The sequence below is a fragment of the Phyllobates terribilis genome, unplaced genomic scaffold (assembly GCF_046119375.1).
Source record: "Phyllobates terribilis strain yellow unplaced genomic scaffold, ASM4611937v1 Scaffold_4__5_contigs__length_816908805, whole genome shotgun sequence".
NCBI classification, from domain to species: domain Eukaryota; kingdom Metazoa; phylum Chordata; class Amphibia; order Anura; family Dendrobatidae; genus Phyllobates; species Phyllobates terribilis.
In genome coordinates, this window is record NW_027362764.1 from 680,573,416 (window position 1) to 680,587,874 (window position 14,459).

Sequence of the window (14,459 nt, forward strand, 5' to 3'; positions counted from 1 at the left end):
TATTTGGAAGTCGCCTTGCTACACTCATCAGAAGAGCTTTAAACTAGAACAATGTGGGAAGGGAAGCAAAAGGCCAGAAAAAGCCATACAGCTGACAAATACTATTGAGATCTCTGCTACTGGAAGTGGAAAGGAAGAACAAAGACAAAACAATTTAAATAATAAAAATATGGGAGGAAGAGAAACCAATCACAAACTAAAATGTTTTTATACAAATGCACAAAGCATGGGCAACAAACAAGGAGAATTGGAACTACTAATGCAGGAAAAGGAATATGATGTCATTGGAATCACTGAAACTTGGTGGGACGATACACATGATTGGAATAAAAGGCTAAAAGGATACAACTTATTTGCAAGAAACAGACTTGATAAACGAGGAGGAGGTGTTGCATTGTATGTTAGAAAAGTGTATATCTGCACAGAGATTGAAGCTTCAGAGAATGGGAGTTCTGTGGAAACTGTTTGGGTAAGAATACAAGGAGAGAACAACGAAAAGGACACCATTGTAGGCATTTACTACAGGCCACCTGGGCAAGCTGAAGATATGGATGAACTCTTTATGTATCAAATGACCAAGTTCTCCAAAAATATGACGTAGTGGTCATGTAAGATTTCAACTATCCAGACATTTGTTGGGAATCTCTCTCAAGTAAAACTAACAGGTCAAGCAAATTCTTATCCTCTCTTGCTGACAACTTTATCTTCCAAAAGGTAGGGGAGAAAACAAGGGGATCTGCTACTTTGGATCTAATCCTTATAAACAGGGAGGAAATGGTTGAGGAGGTAAAGGTGGCTGGGACCCTAGGAGGCAGCGATCATGCTATTATAGAATTTTGGATAACTAGAAGAGGAAGACATGTGAAGACTCAAACTTCAAGGTTAGATTTTAGAAAGACAGATTTCAAGAGACTCAGAAAGAGAATAGGAAGGATCCAATGGCTGGATGTCCTTAAGGACAAAAATGTCCAGGAAGGATGGGAAATTTTTAAAAATGAGATTCTCAAAGCACAATCGTTAACAATCCCGAAAAGTAGGAAGAATGGGAAGCATTTAAGGAAACCAGGATGGATGAACACAGAACTTAAACACATGCTAAAAAGAAAGAAAGAAATGTTTATTAAATGGAAAGAGGGAGGCATATCTAAAGAATATTATAATGCAGTCTGCAGATCCTGCAGGGCACGTATCAGGTTAGCTAAAGCTGACAATGAATTAAGGTTTGCAAGAGATGTCAAAAGCAATAAAAAAGGATTTTGGGGGTATGTCAAAAGTAAAAGAAAAGTCAAAGATGCTATAGGATTTTTACAGGATGAAAATGGAGAAATGGTAAGAGAGGATGTTGAGAAGGCCGAACTTTTTAATTCCTATTTTGCATCTGTTTTCTCTCAGAAAGAAAATGTAACATCAGCTGATCTTCACTGTCCTTTTAAAGGAATAGAGGAATCCAAATTATCTGTAAACAGAAAGATTGTGAGGGAATATTTAGCTAACATAAATGAGTTCAAGTCTCCAGGTCCAGATGAATTACACCCCAGAGTACTGAAGGAGATCGTAGAAGAAATTTTAGAACCACTCTCCATAATCTTTGAAAATTCTTGGAGAACAGGAGAAGTCCCAGAAGACTGGAGAAGAGGAAATGTTGTTCCAATCTTCAAAAAGGGGAAGAAGGTGGACCCAGGGAACTATAGGTCGGTGAGTCTGACTTCTATACCAGGAAAGATCTTTGAACAAATTATTAAACAACATGTATGTAAGTACATGGATAAGAATGAAGTGATTAACCAGAGTCAGCATGGGTTTGTAACTAACAAGTCATGTCAGACTAACTTAATTTCCTTCTATGACAGAATCACTGACTGGGTGGATCAGGGAAATGCTGTAGATATAGTATATCTTGACTTCAGCAAAGCATTTGACAAAGTATCTCACACCATCCTTATTGAAAAAATGACCAAGTATGCAATGGACCAGGCAACTGTTAGGTGGATTCATAACTGGCTTAGTGATCGGACTCAAAGGGTGGTTGTAAATGGCTTCACATCCAGCTGGATGAATGTCTCAAGTGGGGTACCACAGGGCTCCGTCCTGGGACCTGTATTGTTCAACATCTTTATCAATGATTTAGATGAAGGAATTGAGGGTAAACTGATTAAATTTGCTGATGACACAAAGCTAGGAGGGATAGCTAATACTAGAGAAGAGAGAGAGAGGATTCAAAAAGACCTAAATAAACTGGAGCAGTGGGCAGCAACCAACAGAATGGTTTTTAACAGGGAAAAATGCAAAGTACTACATCTGGGCAATAAAAATGAAAAAAGCATATACAGAATGGGAGGAATAGAGCTAAGCAACAGTACATGTGAAAAAGACTTAGGTATACTAATAGATCATAGACTGAACATGAGTCAACAGTGTGATGCAGCAGCAAAAAAGGCAAATACAATTCTGGGATGTATTAACAGAAGCATACAGTCTAGATCACGTGAAGTCATTATCGGTCTTTACTCCTCTTTGGTCAGACCTCATCTGGAATACTGTGTACAGTTTTGGGCACCAAATTTTAAAAAATACATAGACAAACTGGAGCAAGTTCAGAGAAGAGCGACCAGAATGGTGACTGGTCTGCAAACCATGTCCTATGAGGAACGGTTGCAGGATTTAGGAATGTTTAGCTTGCAAAAAAGAAGACTGAGAGGAGACTTAATAGCTGTCTACAAATATGTCAAGGGCTGTCACATTGTAGAAGGATGATCTTTATTCTCATTTGCACAAGGAAAGACTAGAAGCAATGGGATGAAACTAAATGGGAGGAGACACAGATTAGATATTAGAAAAAACTTTTTGACAGTTAGGGTGATTAATGAGTGGAACAGGCTGCCACGAGAGGTGGTGAGTTCCCCTTCAATGGACGTCTTCAAACAGAGGCTGGACAGACATCTGTCTGAGATGATCTAGTGAATCCTGCTTTGAGCAGGGGGTTGGACCAGATGACCCAGGAGGTCCCTTCCAACTCTACCATTCTATGATTCAATGATTCTATGATTCTATGAAGGCAAGGAAGGAATTGGGGAGGGGGGGGTGATTCCTGCTAGGGCCCTGATATCATAAAACAGGCAGGAGAGTCTGACGCATGGTGACGGAGAGGTTGTAGGGGCAGATAGGGGGTGTTGTCACGTGCGAGCACGTGTGCATGCTGGCTTGTGTGTGAGAGTGCGCTTCCTAGGTGTGGTGCGCTGCAGACAGTCAAAGGGATTGTTCCCTTTCATTAAAAGTTAATCCCCTGCTGCAGGCTATTAGAAAGCAACTAACCGCGCTCTACTCACCCTACCCGGGTCTACCCGTGAGTCTCGCCTCTGCTCCCGGCCTGTGGCATTGGCCGTGAAGCTGACGTTCCGTCGACAGCGCTGCAGCCGATCAGTGAGCTCAGCGGCTCTGAGTGGGACGTTGTGTCTACAAGACCTTTTAAGGAAGCCAGCAAAAAAATTGAAGAGAAGGGAAAGCACAAAAAGACCTGGTCTTGCTGAGCACTGGAAAGGGCAGCCGGCAGCCAGACTTCAAAGTAGAAAAGCAGCAAGTGAGAGGCTTGTGTCTGCCTACGGCTACACCACCCTGAACACATCTGATCTCAGAAGCTAAGCAGGGTTGGGCCTGGTTAGTATTTGGATGGGAGACTGCCTGGGAATAACAGGTGCTGTAGGCTTTTGCTTTTTCCTTCCTTCCACCAGCAGGGGGCACTCTCTTCTATGCCTTTTTTCCATTCCCTTTCACAAGTGCACACATTCATTCTCTTTTCTTTTTTTTCATTTGCTTTCTCTCTTGCGCTATTTCATCTCTGCAAAATACCAGCATCTTTCTGATCACCGTGGGCCTCCAGCATTGTTGCTTCTTTACTTTTAATACTAGGCTCCTTTTCACCAGGACCAGCGTCTCCCGCGTGGCTGGAGGCAACCACCGGTAACCCCAAGCAGAAGACCTTTGCAGGCAACACGCCCCTGTCCCGTGAAGAGCAGCTCAAAGTCAATGGCAACCATCTCACCCTCTTCCTTCATTCACCCCTGGACGTCTCGCTCCGCCCCCAAGTTATGGATCCAGCTTGCTCTTTCTGTCACATTACCGCGATGAAGGGTTTAGCCTGCAGGAGACCCTGCGCCGAGACATTTTTGAAGACACCTGATGTGGCGGGTGAATCACTGCTAAACAAACCACACCTGTAGGGACGGCACAGCCTTTGCATGGACCCTTCGGAGCCCGCCCCGTCACGGCCAGATTGCTCGCCACCAAGCGATCCTGAGTAAGTCAGGCCGGGCGATGGATCGAGCAGTGTTTACTGGCCATACCACCTTGGATACACACGATCTCGTCTGGTCTCGGAAACAAAGCAGGGCTGGGCTCGGACAGTACTTGGATGGGAGACCTCCTGGGAACACCAGGTGCTGTAGACTATTTTGATGACGTTTTGCCCTACTGCCCAGCTTCGCTAGCATGGAACGGCGCCTTGCCGGACACCGACCTTAAGTAACTTAGATGATGGAAGCCCCAAGGCCTCTGAGCCAGTTGGCAGCTAAGCACGCTACCCCGCCGCCTTCACGCAGGCCTGACACCGAGCTCCTTGCCACGGCTAGGAGTGCTTATTGACTCCGCAGCTCGCCGTGTGGAAATGATGGTGTTAAAAGCACCCGGGGCCGTGAAGGGGCCAGGCTTTCAGCAGGTGCCCAGGGAAGGTTTTGGATGCCGGCTGCCTAGCGAGGGCCAGAAGAAGTAACATGTTTCTCTGCAAAGAATCTTGTGTAACCAAGCCAGACGGCTGACAAAGAGCTAACCTCAGTGCAAGGAAGGCAAGGAAGGTGCGGAAGGAATTGGGGAGGGGGGGTGATTCCTGCTAGGGCCCTGAAATCATAAAACAGGCAGGAGAGTCTGACGCATGGTGACGGAGAGGTTGTAGGGGCAGATAGGGGGTGTTGTCACGTGCAAGCACGTGTGCATGCTGGCTTGTGTGTGAGAGTGCGCTTCCTAGGTGTGGCGCGCTGCAGACAGTCAAAGGGATTGTTCCCTTTCATTAAAAGTTAATCCCCGGCTGCAGGCTATTAGAAAGCAACTAACCGCGCTCTACTCACCCTACCCGGGTCTACCGGTGAGTCTCGCCTCTGCTCCCGGCCTGTGGCATTGGCCGTGAAGCTGACGTTCCGTCTACAGCGCTGCAGCCGATCAGTGAGCTCAGCAGCTTTGAGTAAGGCGTTGTGTCTACAAGACCTTTTAAGGAAGCCAGCAAAAAAATTGAAGAGAAGGGAAAGCACAAAAGGACCTGGTCTTGCTGAGCACTGGAAAGGGCAGCCGGCAGCCAGACGTCAAAGTAGAAAAGCAGCAAGTGAGAGGCATGTCTCTGCCTACGGCCACACCACCCTGAACACGCCCGATCTCATCTGATCTCAGAAGCTAAGCAGGGTTGGGCCTGTTTAGTACTTGGATGGGAGACTGTAAAATAATATTCTTCCTGTGTTATTTTTTTCTACTGAGGACTTCTCAAAGTATCAATATCACGATATTCTTATAAAAAAATGTATCTATTTATTCTTGGATTGTCCTTTAAAAAGAATCAGATTGCAGCAGGTACATACAATAATTAGTTATAAAGTAGTTGTCCATTTGTCCATAATTAGCTTAATTGTTTAATTGTTGAGATTCACCCATCTTTCCTTGGATCCTGGCTGGTAAATCATGTCTTTGTCCAGCATGTGTCCAGGCCTACATGTCATCTGCTTCTCAGCATGAAGATTCTGTGTCTTTTGGGGTGGGCAGAGCAAGAGAGCCCCCCCTTTCTGTACCATGGGCTTTTATAGCCAGTCGTATGGACACCTGTTCTACATATGGTAGTGAACCAAAAATACACACACAAATAGCGCATGTCAACTAGACACGATGGCTGAGGCATAGAACTCAGAAAAATGATTATCGATTAACATTCCAAATGAATTTCCATAATTAACCATTTAACATTTCCCCCTTTTTGAGAATAAAAGGACTTTAACTGAAAATTCTCAAAAGAAGATACATTCATTAATCATTTTTTCTTTCCTTCTTCCTTGGCAATATCATTAAATTTCCATAATAATAATAATAGTAATAATAGTATCAATAACGGATTATTGTTATATAATGATGTGAATTCATGTTATGGTTAGCCGTGACTAATATTCATTTAATATGTATAATTATACTTCCCTATATCTAAATTGAAGCAATCGCGGGTTCAATCGTCATCATCTGATGTCATCGGGTCGTCGTCTCGTCTTCTTCTTGGTTCTTTTATAACACAGTCTTTAGATGAAAACTCCTTTGAAATAAATTACAGCATGTAGATATTGTACAGTCCATAATTGTGCTCATTATTGTTCAGTCCATAAACTGTACTCTTTATTAGAAAGATCATGTGTGTCAGTTGATAAGAAAACAAAGTCCATGGATGAAATGTAGCTTTAATATCTGTGCAGTGTCACCTGGACTTACGTTGGATCGTCTTTGGAATCTTCCGTGTGTCCGCACTGGTCTCGTGTCACTTTTGGAACAGATGTGACGTCTTTGGTCAGTAAAGCAAGGGTTAACTTGACACTTTCCTGCTTTATATAGCACCATAACCAGTACTCAGTCCTTTATATACAGGACACATATGCCAGGTATTACCTGTTCACCAGCTTTCATTGAAGCGTTGCAGGTGATAAGAAACCACAGGAACGTGATGAAACTTGAACACAACACAGTACATATAGGATCATTGTCCTCTGCCGTCCTGGTGATCAGTGGTGTGAATTGTATTTTATGTAATGGACACAGTCTATTATAACACTCAGCATTCACACCTGTTACCTTCTGAGACGTCCGGATATCAGTTGCTTCTTCTTGTAACTTTTGAGAATCTCTTTGATTTATAAAAATTAAAAGTCTTTATTAAGATAGAATTCATAATTGCGATGTCTTGATTGAAGTCTTCATTCCCTAATCTGATACCAAATCTGGCAGTTTTTCCTAACCTATAATATCACAGCGTACCATAGCAATCAGTAATATCCATCTAATTATTATCAAAATATTAAAATAAATTATGTTTGGAATAATAAACAATAATAGATAATAATTCATTATCAATCAAGTTCTCCATATGATAGAACATTTTTATGTCATAGGTGTAATTACCTTTTCCAACCCATAGGTGTCAGTGTATTTTGAAAAAACAAGTTTTTATATCTTTATTAAACCAATAATATCAAAGAATGTATACTCCTGAACCAAAATGAATAAATATATGAATGTATGAATGAATGAGTGAATGAATAAATGAATGAATGAATTGTTGTGTTTACTCAGAAAATGTAAACATTTTTTTCCTTAGCAATATATATTTAATGAAGCAATACTCTTGTATTAGACATTACTTTATTAAATATTAATGTGTTTTCTCAATTGAGATATTGAACTCAAATAAAATCAAATGAGAATTAAAAAATGAAAAAATAGAAAAATAAGAAGTATAAAGTAAGAATAAAATTTTAAAAATTAAAAATAAAATTAAGAGTAAAAATAAGAATAAAAATAAAAATAAGGCCTTTAAATTTTAATGACAAATGCAGAGTAATTATATTCTCCATAAAAATACCATTATATCTCCATTATCTGGATGATTTCATATTTGTCATAACCTTGTACCACCAAAAAATATTAAATTATGCAACTTTGCATGTAATACCCTTCTTAATTATACCATAGTACCTTATTATTATTTCTTCTTTATTAAAATGTGTGGAAAATAAGTATTGATCAAAAGTGATTATGTAATCAGGATCAAAAACACATTTTCCCCCTTAATACCAAAAAATATTATTTTATAAAATTTATGTATATATCAGAACCAAATTAAAAATAATTATTCTTCTAGAAATATTGTGCATAAATTTCATATCGATGAGTAGCATAGATTTGACTAAAGAGAGGTGTGTACCTATTTAGGTAACCATTAAAAATAATATTATAGTTATTCAAGAATATTATCATGTGGAAAATTATTCTAAATATAAATTTGCTTTGTAAACCATTTTGATGTGTGGTTGCCCTTATCCACTATTAGTTAAATCAAGAAATAATAATTATTAAAGAAATATAGAAATATATATATGTAGATAATACCTAATTATGTATTATAATTTCCTCAGAATTAAATATATTTTTGTACCTTCACATAAAGAAACATTTTTTTTTTCAAACATACAAACATACGAGGCCTCTGTCACATCAATCACACTTAGCAGCTGCTGATTTACTCATCTGTCACCTTCACTCTGACATTCACAGATCTGTTCAACTCAAACATTCCACATATGAAGTTTTAGATATATATATATATATATATATATTTAACCCAAAATTGTTGTATCCCAATTTATTAATGCGCATTGCCATATCATTTGAATATCTTTATATTTCTTTGAATATTCCCCAAGTACATATTATATAATATGAGAGTAAGTCACTGGAATTTCAGACACTTGAAAAAACTCTTTTCTTAGATTCTTTTTTCACTGGCTGCCCGGTCTTAAGTTACATCAGTTGAAAATAGAATGAATGGGATCCTATACTATTAGCTCAAAGTTCAAAGGCCGCAGCTGTCACACGTCATGCTGTAAAGCTACTTTAATTTGCACGAACACTTCATGCACAGAAAATATTAGCAACACAAAAGAATTAATAAGTATTACATATATATTATAGTTCAACTAGATATATTGTTATTATTTTAAAATGTTATACACATAAAATCATGCAATTTTTTCACTTCCTGTGTGAATAAAGAAATAAATCCATTTTAGAGTTCTTTGATCAAATCCTGCTTTGGAATGAAAACTCTAAGGAAATATAAGAAAATAAAATATCAAATTCATACAGAAACAGAATTATTTAAATATCTTATACATATATTGGTTGGTTCTAATGTAATTCAAAATATTGCTATTTAAATTTATATATATGAAGTTCTAATTTATTAATTAATATATATATATATTTTATAAACGTATATATAAATACAATTATACGCAATCTCTACTTAGACAAGTGTATATATATATATATATATATATATATATATATATATATATATATATATATATATGAACTATTAGAAACTATGTAACTACAATTTTACTGTATAAGATTATAAATAAATATTGAGACATTGTATTACATTTTGATACAACATTTTAATTACAGTTTTTCCTTAGCCACTCCCTAAACCAAATCTTCTGTCTCTCTCAAATATCTCCAGGAACGCCCTATTTAGGAAAGACATTTTTCTATCCTTCAAAACCTCAGAAAACTGCTTGTTCTTCTGTCCACATTCCATGACGTCACTGTGAGTTGGTCGTCTCATCTGTTTCTGTCCATCAGTTTCAGCCATTTTCCTTTTTAGAGAATCACAGTTCTGACTGAGAATTAACTCATTCTGTGGAGAGATGGATCTTTGCACTGGCTGATATGGCTTATAACATATATGAAATCTTCTGCGTATTTGATAGAGTTCACTATGGGGATGACTCAGTCTAGGAGAGTTTGATATTGGCTTTTGGTAAGATTTTACCTTTCCTAGTTTTATAAATTTAGCTTGATTTATTTTCTTTTCACGATTCTCATGTTTTCTAACAAAATCCAGCATCTGCGCACATTCAAATAATGAATTTTTTTGTGATGCCATAACTTGGGAAACTGAATTTAGAAATTTGAATTTTTGTACAAAAGTTGTTATCATATGTTGTACTTTTCCATTTTTGATGAGAGCTTTGTACAACCGTTCAAATATGGACATGAATGTATATGTACATTCCTTCCTACCAATCCTTAGTTTCTGCAGATCTTCTATGTTGGGAAAATCCTTTGTGACACAATAAATCAAATATCTTAATCTGTCCGAATCATTTTCCCATCCATTAGGAGAGTCATTTTCACAGGGCATTAAATGTAAACGTCTGGACAATGTCACAGGAATCCATATTTTAAATAATTGATTCCTCTCCTCATTGGATAAATCAAACGTATCAGAGAAGTTCTCAAATGTCTCTGAATTTCTACAGGCATGGATTTTGACATCATATTTTGGCATGATTTTGTATAATTTCAGCAAATTTTTCCTCATTTTAATTTGGAGTTGAGCCTGGGTAATTCCAGAATTCTCTGATATTTTTAGTGGCTCTTGTACGTCCGTTCCTCCTACGTCACTCACGTCTCCTCCCACATCACCTAGTATATAGGTTTCTCGTATGTCAGTCATGTCTCCTCCCATGTCAGGTTTCTGTATGTCCGTCTCTTGGTCAGACCCAAGGTCACCTTCAGTTACAGACACGTGTCTTACTTTTTGTTCATTTTCCACATTACAGTCAGAATCAGTATCACCGTCTGACACTTCTACACTATTTTCCTGCTTAGAAATCTCTAACACAAGACTATGAAAAAAATCTACCAAATGTAGAATATTTCTCAATTTCTGTTTGTCTCTATTTACCAATTTAGAAGTTATCTGTAAATTCTGCAATTCACATTCTTTGTATAAACTGAGCCACAAAACTTCTATGTCATCTCCTACATTAACTTTGAAATTAATATTACTTTGTTTAGCAAAAGAAGAAATTATATCCATATTTTGCTTACCTTAAGATTCCTTGGCTTCTCTTTATCAGCACGTCCTGTCTTCAGTTCGTCTGATTCTTTTCCTGTGTGATTCTGTTCCTTGTTAGTACCTCTGCTTCCTGTCTTTCCTCAGTCTGTAGGTCCTTTCTGCTTCTCGTGACAAGCTAGTGAATTTACTGACACGTGAACAACAGCTGTTCAGCTCGTCAGGACTCCCCCCTTGTTCACGGAAGAAATTCACTTACTTAATTTAAAAAAACAAAAAAACAGGACTGGCTGGCTCACCATTGTAAAATAATACTCTTCCTGTATTATTTTTTTCTACTGAGGACTTCTCAAAGTATCAATATCACAATACTCTTATAAAAAATGTATCTATTTATTCTTGGATTGTCCATTAAAAAGAATCAGATTGCAGCAGGTACATACAATAATTAGTTATAAAGTAATTGTCCATTTGTCCATAATTAGCTTAATTGTTGAGATTCACCCATCTTTCCTTGGATCCTGGCTGATAAATCATGTCTTTGTCCAGCATGTGTCCAGGCCTACATGTCATCTGCTTCTCAGCATGAAGATTCTGTGTCTTGTGGGGTGGGCAGAGCAAGAGAGCCCCCCCTTTCTGTACCATGGGCTTTTATAGCCAGTCGTATGGACACCTGTTCTATATATGGTGGTGAACCAAAAATACACACACAAATAGCGCATGTCAACTAGACACGATGGCTGAGGCATAGAACTCAGAAAAATGATTATCGATTAACATTCCAAATGAATTTCCATAATTAACCATTTAACAGAGACCGCCTGGGAATGCCAGGTGCTGTAGGCTTTTGCTTTTTCCTTCCTTCCACCAGCAGGGGGCACTCTCTTCTATGCCTTTTTTCCATTCCCTTTCACAAGTGCACACATTCATTCTCTTTTCTTTTTTTCATTTGCTTTCTCTCTTGCGCTATTTCATCTCTGCAAAATACCAGCGTCCTTCTGATCACCGTGGGCCTCCAGCATTGTTGCTTATTTACTTTTAATACTAGGCTCCTTTTCACCAGGACCAGCGTCTCCCGGGTGGCTGGAGGCAACCACCGGTAACCCCAAGCAGAAGACCTTTGCAGTCAACACGACCCTCCCCCCTGAAGAGCAGCTCAAAGTCACTGGTAACCATCTCACCCTCTTCCTTCATTCACCCCTGGACGTCTCGCTCCGCCCCCAAGTTACGGGTCCAGCTTGCTCTTTCTGTCACATTACCGCGATGAAGTGTTTAGCCTGCAGGAGACCCTGCGCCGAGACATTTTTGTAGACACCTGATGCGGCGGGTGAATCACTGCTAAACAAACCACACCTGTAGGGATGGCACAGCCTTTGCATGGACCCTTCGGAGCCCGCCCCGTCAAGGCCAGATTGCTCGCCACCAAGCGATCCTGAGAAAGGCTGGCCGGGCGATGGATCGAGCAGCGCCTACTCGCCATACCACCTTGGATACGCCCGATCTCAACTGATCTCGGAAGCAAAGCAGGGCTGGGCTCAGACAGTACTTGGATGGGAGACCTCCTGGGAACACCGGGTGCTGTAGACCATTTTGATGACGTTTTGCCCTACTGCCCAGCTCGGCTAGCATGGAACGGCGCCTTGCCGGACACCGACCTTAATTAACTTAGATGATGGAAGCCCCAAGGCCTCTGAGCCAGTTGGCAGCTAAGTACGCTACCCCGCCACCTTCACGCAGGCCTGACACCGAGCTCCTTGCCACGGCTAGGAGTGCTTATTGACTCCGAGCTCGCCGTGTGGAAATGATGACGTTAAAAGCACTCAGGGCCGTGAAGGGGCCGGGCTTTCAGCAGGTGCCCAGGGAAGGTTTTGGATGCCGGCCGCCTAGCGAGGGCCAGCAGAAGTAACATGTTTCTCTGCAAAGAAGCTTGTGTAACCAAGCCAGACGGCTGACAAAGAGCTAACCTCAGTGCAAGGAAGGCAGGGAAGGTGCGGAAGGAATTGGGGAGGGGAGGGGTGATTCCTGCTAGGGCCCTGAAATCATAAAACAGGCAGGAGAGTCTGACGCATGGTGACGGAGAGGTTGTAGGGGCAGATAGGGGGTTTTGTCACGTGAGAGCACGTGTGCATGCTGGCTTGTGTGTGAGAGTGCGCTTCCTAGGTGTGGCGCGCTGCAGACAGTCAAAGGGATTGTTCCCTTTCATTAAAAGTTAATCCCCGGCTGCAGGCTATTAGAAATCAACTAACCGCGCACTACTCACCCTACCCGGGTCTACCGGTGAGTCTCGCCTCTGCTCCCGGCCTGTGGCATTGGCCGTGAAGCTGATGTTCCGTCGACAGCGCTGCAGCCGATCAGTGAGCTCAGTGGCTCTGAGTGGGGCGTTATGTCTACAAGTCCTTTTAAGGAAGCCAGCAAAAAAATTGAAGAGAAGGGAAAGCACAAAAGGACCTGGTCTTGCTGAACACTGGAAAGGGCATCCGGCAGCCAGACTTCAAAGGAGGAAAGCAGCAAGTGAGAGGCCTGCCTTTGCCTACGGCCACACCACCCTGAACATGCTCGATCTCGACTGATCTCAGAAGCTAAGCAGGGTTGGGCCTGGTTAATACTTGGATGGGAGACCACCTGGGAATACCAGGTGCTGTAGTCTTTTGCTTTTTCCTTCCTTCCACCAGCAGGGGGCACTCTCTTCTATGCCTTTTTTCCATTCCCTTTCACAAGTGCACACATTCATTCTCTTTTCTTTTTTTCATTTGCTTTCTCTCTTGCGCTATTTCATCTCTGCAAAATACCAGCATCCTTCTGATCACCGTGGGCCTCCAGCATTGTTGCTTATTTACTTTTAATACTAGGCTCCTTTTCACCAGGACCAGCGTCTCCCGGGTGGCTGGAGGCAACAACCGGTAACCCCAAGCGGAATACTTTTGCAGGCAACACGACCCTCCCCCCTGAAGAGCAGCTCAAAGTCACTGGCAACCATCTCACCCTCTTCCTTCATTCACCCCTGGACATCTCGCTCCGCCCCCAAGTTACGGGTCCAGCTTGCTCTTTCAGTCACATTACCGCGATGAAGGGTTTAGCCTGCAGGAGACCTTGCGCTGAGACATTTTTGAAGACACCTGATGCGGCGGGTGAATCACTGCTAAATAAACCACACCTGTAGGGACGGCACAGACTTTGCATGGACCCTTCGGAGCCCGCCCTGTCACGGCCAGATTGCTCGCCACCAAGCGATCCTGAGAAAGGCTGGCCGGGCGATGGATCAAGCAGCGTCTACTGGCCATACCACCTTGGATATGCCTGATCTTGTCTGATCTCAGAAACAAAGAAGGGCTGGGCTCAGACAGTACTTGGATGGGAGACCTCCTGGGAACACCAGGTGCTGTAGACCATTTTGATAACGTTTTGCCCTACTGCCCAGCTCGGCTAGCATGGAACGGTGCCTTGCCGGACACCGACCTTAAGTAACTTAGATGATGGAAGCCCCAAGGCCTCTGAGCCAGTTGGCAGCTAAGTACGCTACCCCGCCGCCTTCACGCAGGCCTGACACCGAGCTCCTTGTCAGGGCTAGGAGTGCTTATTGACTCCGCAGCTCGCCGTGTGGAAATTATGGCGTTAAAAGCACTCGGGGCCGTGAAGGGGCCAGGCTTTCAGCAGGTGTCCAGGGAAGGTTTTGGATGCCGGCCGCCTAGCGAGGGCCAGCAGAAGTAACATGTATCTCTGCAAAGAAGCTTGTGTAACCAAGCCAGACGGCCGCCAAAGAGCTAACCTCAGTGCAAGGACGGCAAGGAAGGTGCGGAAGGAATTG

The 14,459-nt window shown here is 41.6% G+C and overlaps 5 pseudogenes; all 5 read left to right on the top strand.

Annotated features, from left to right (window-relative positions):
* The first annotated feature begins 3,594 nt into the window (after nt 1–3,594).
* On the top strand, nt 3,595–3,703 carry LOC141269132 (5S ribosomal RNA; annotated as a pseudogene).
* A 622-nt stretch (nt 3,704–4,325) lies between these two features.
* Nucleotides 4,326–4,445, top strand: LOC141268479 (5S ribosomal RNA; annotated as a pseudogene).
* Nucleotides 4,446–12,121: 7,676 nt separating this feature from the next.
* LOC141269027 (5S ribosomal RNA) lies at nt 12,122–12,241 on the top strand (annotated as a pseudogene).
* Nucleotides 12,242–13,182: 941 nt separating this feature from the next.
* Nucleotides 13,183–13,301, top strand: LOC141267351 (5S ribosomal RNA; annotated as a pseudogene).
* Nucleotides 13,302–13,922: 621 nt separating this feature from the next.
* Nucleotides 13,923–14,042, top strand: LOC141268984 (5S ribosomal RNA; annotated as a pseudogene).
* Nucleotides 14,043–14,459: the final 417 nt, after the last annotated feature.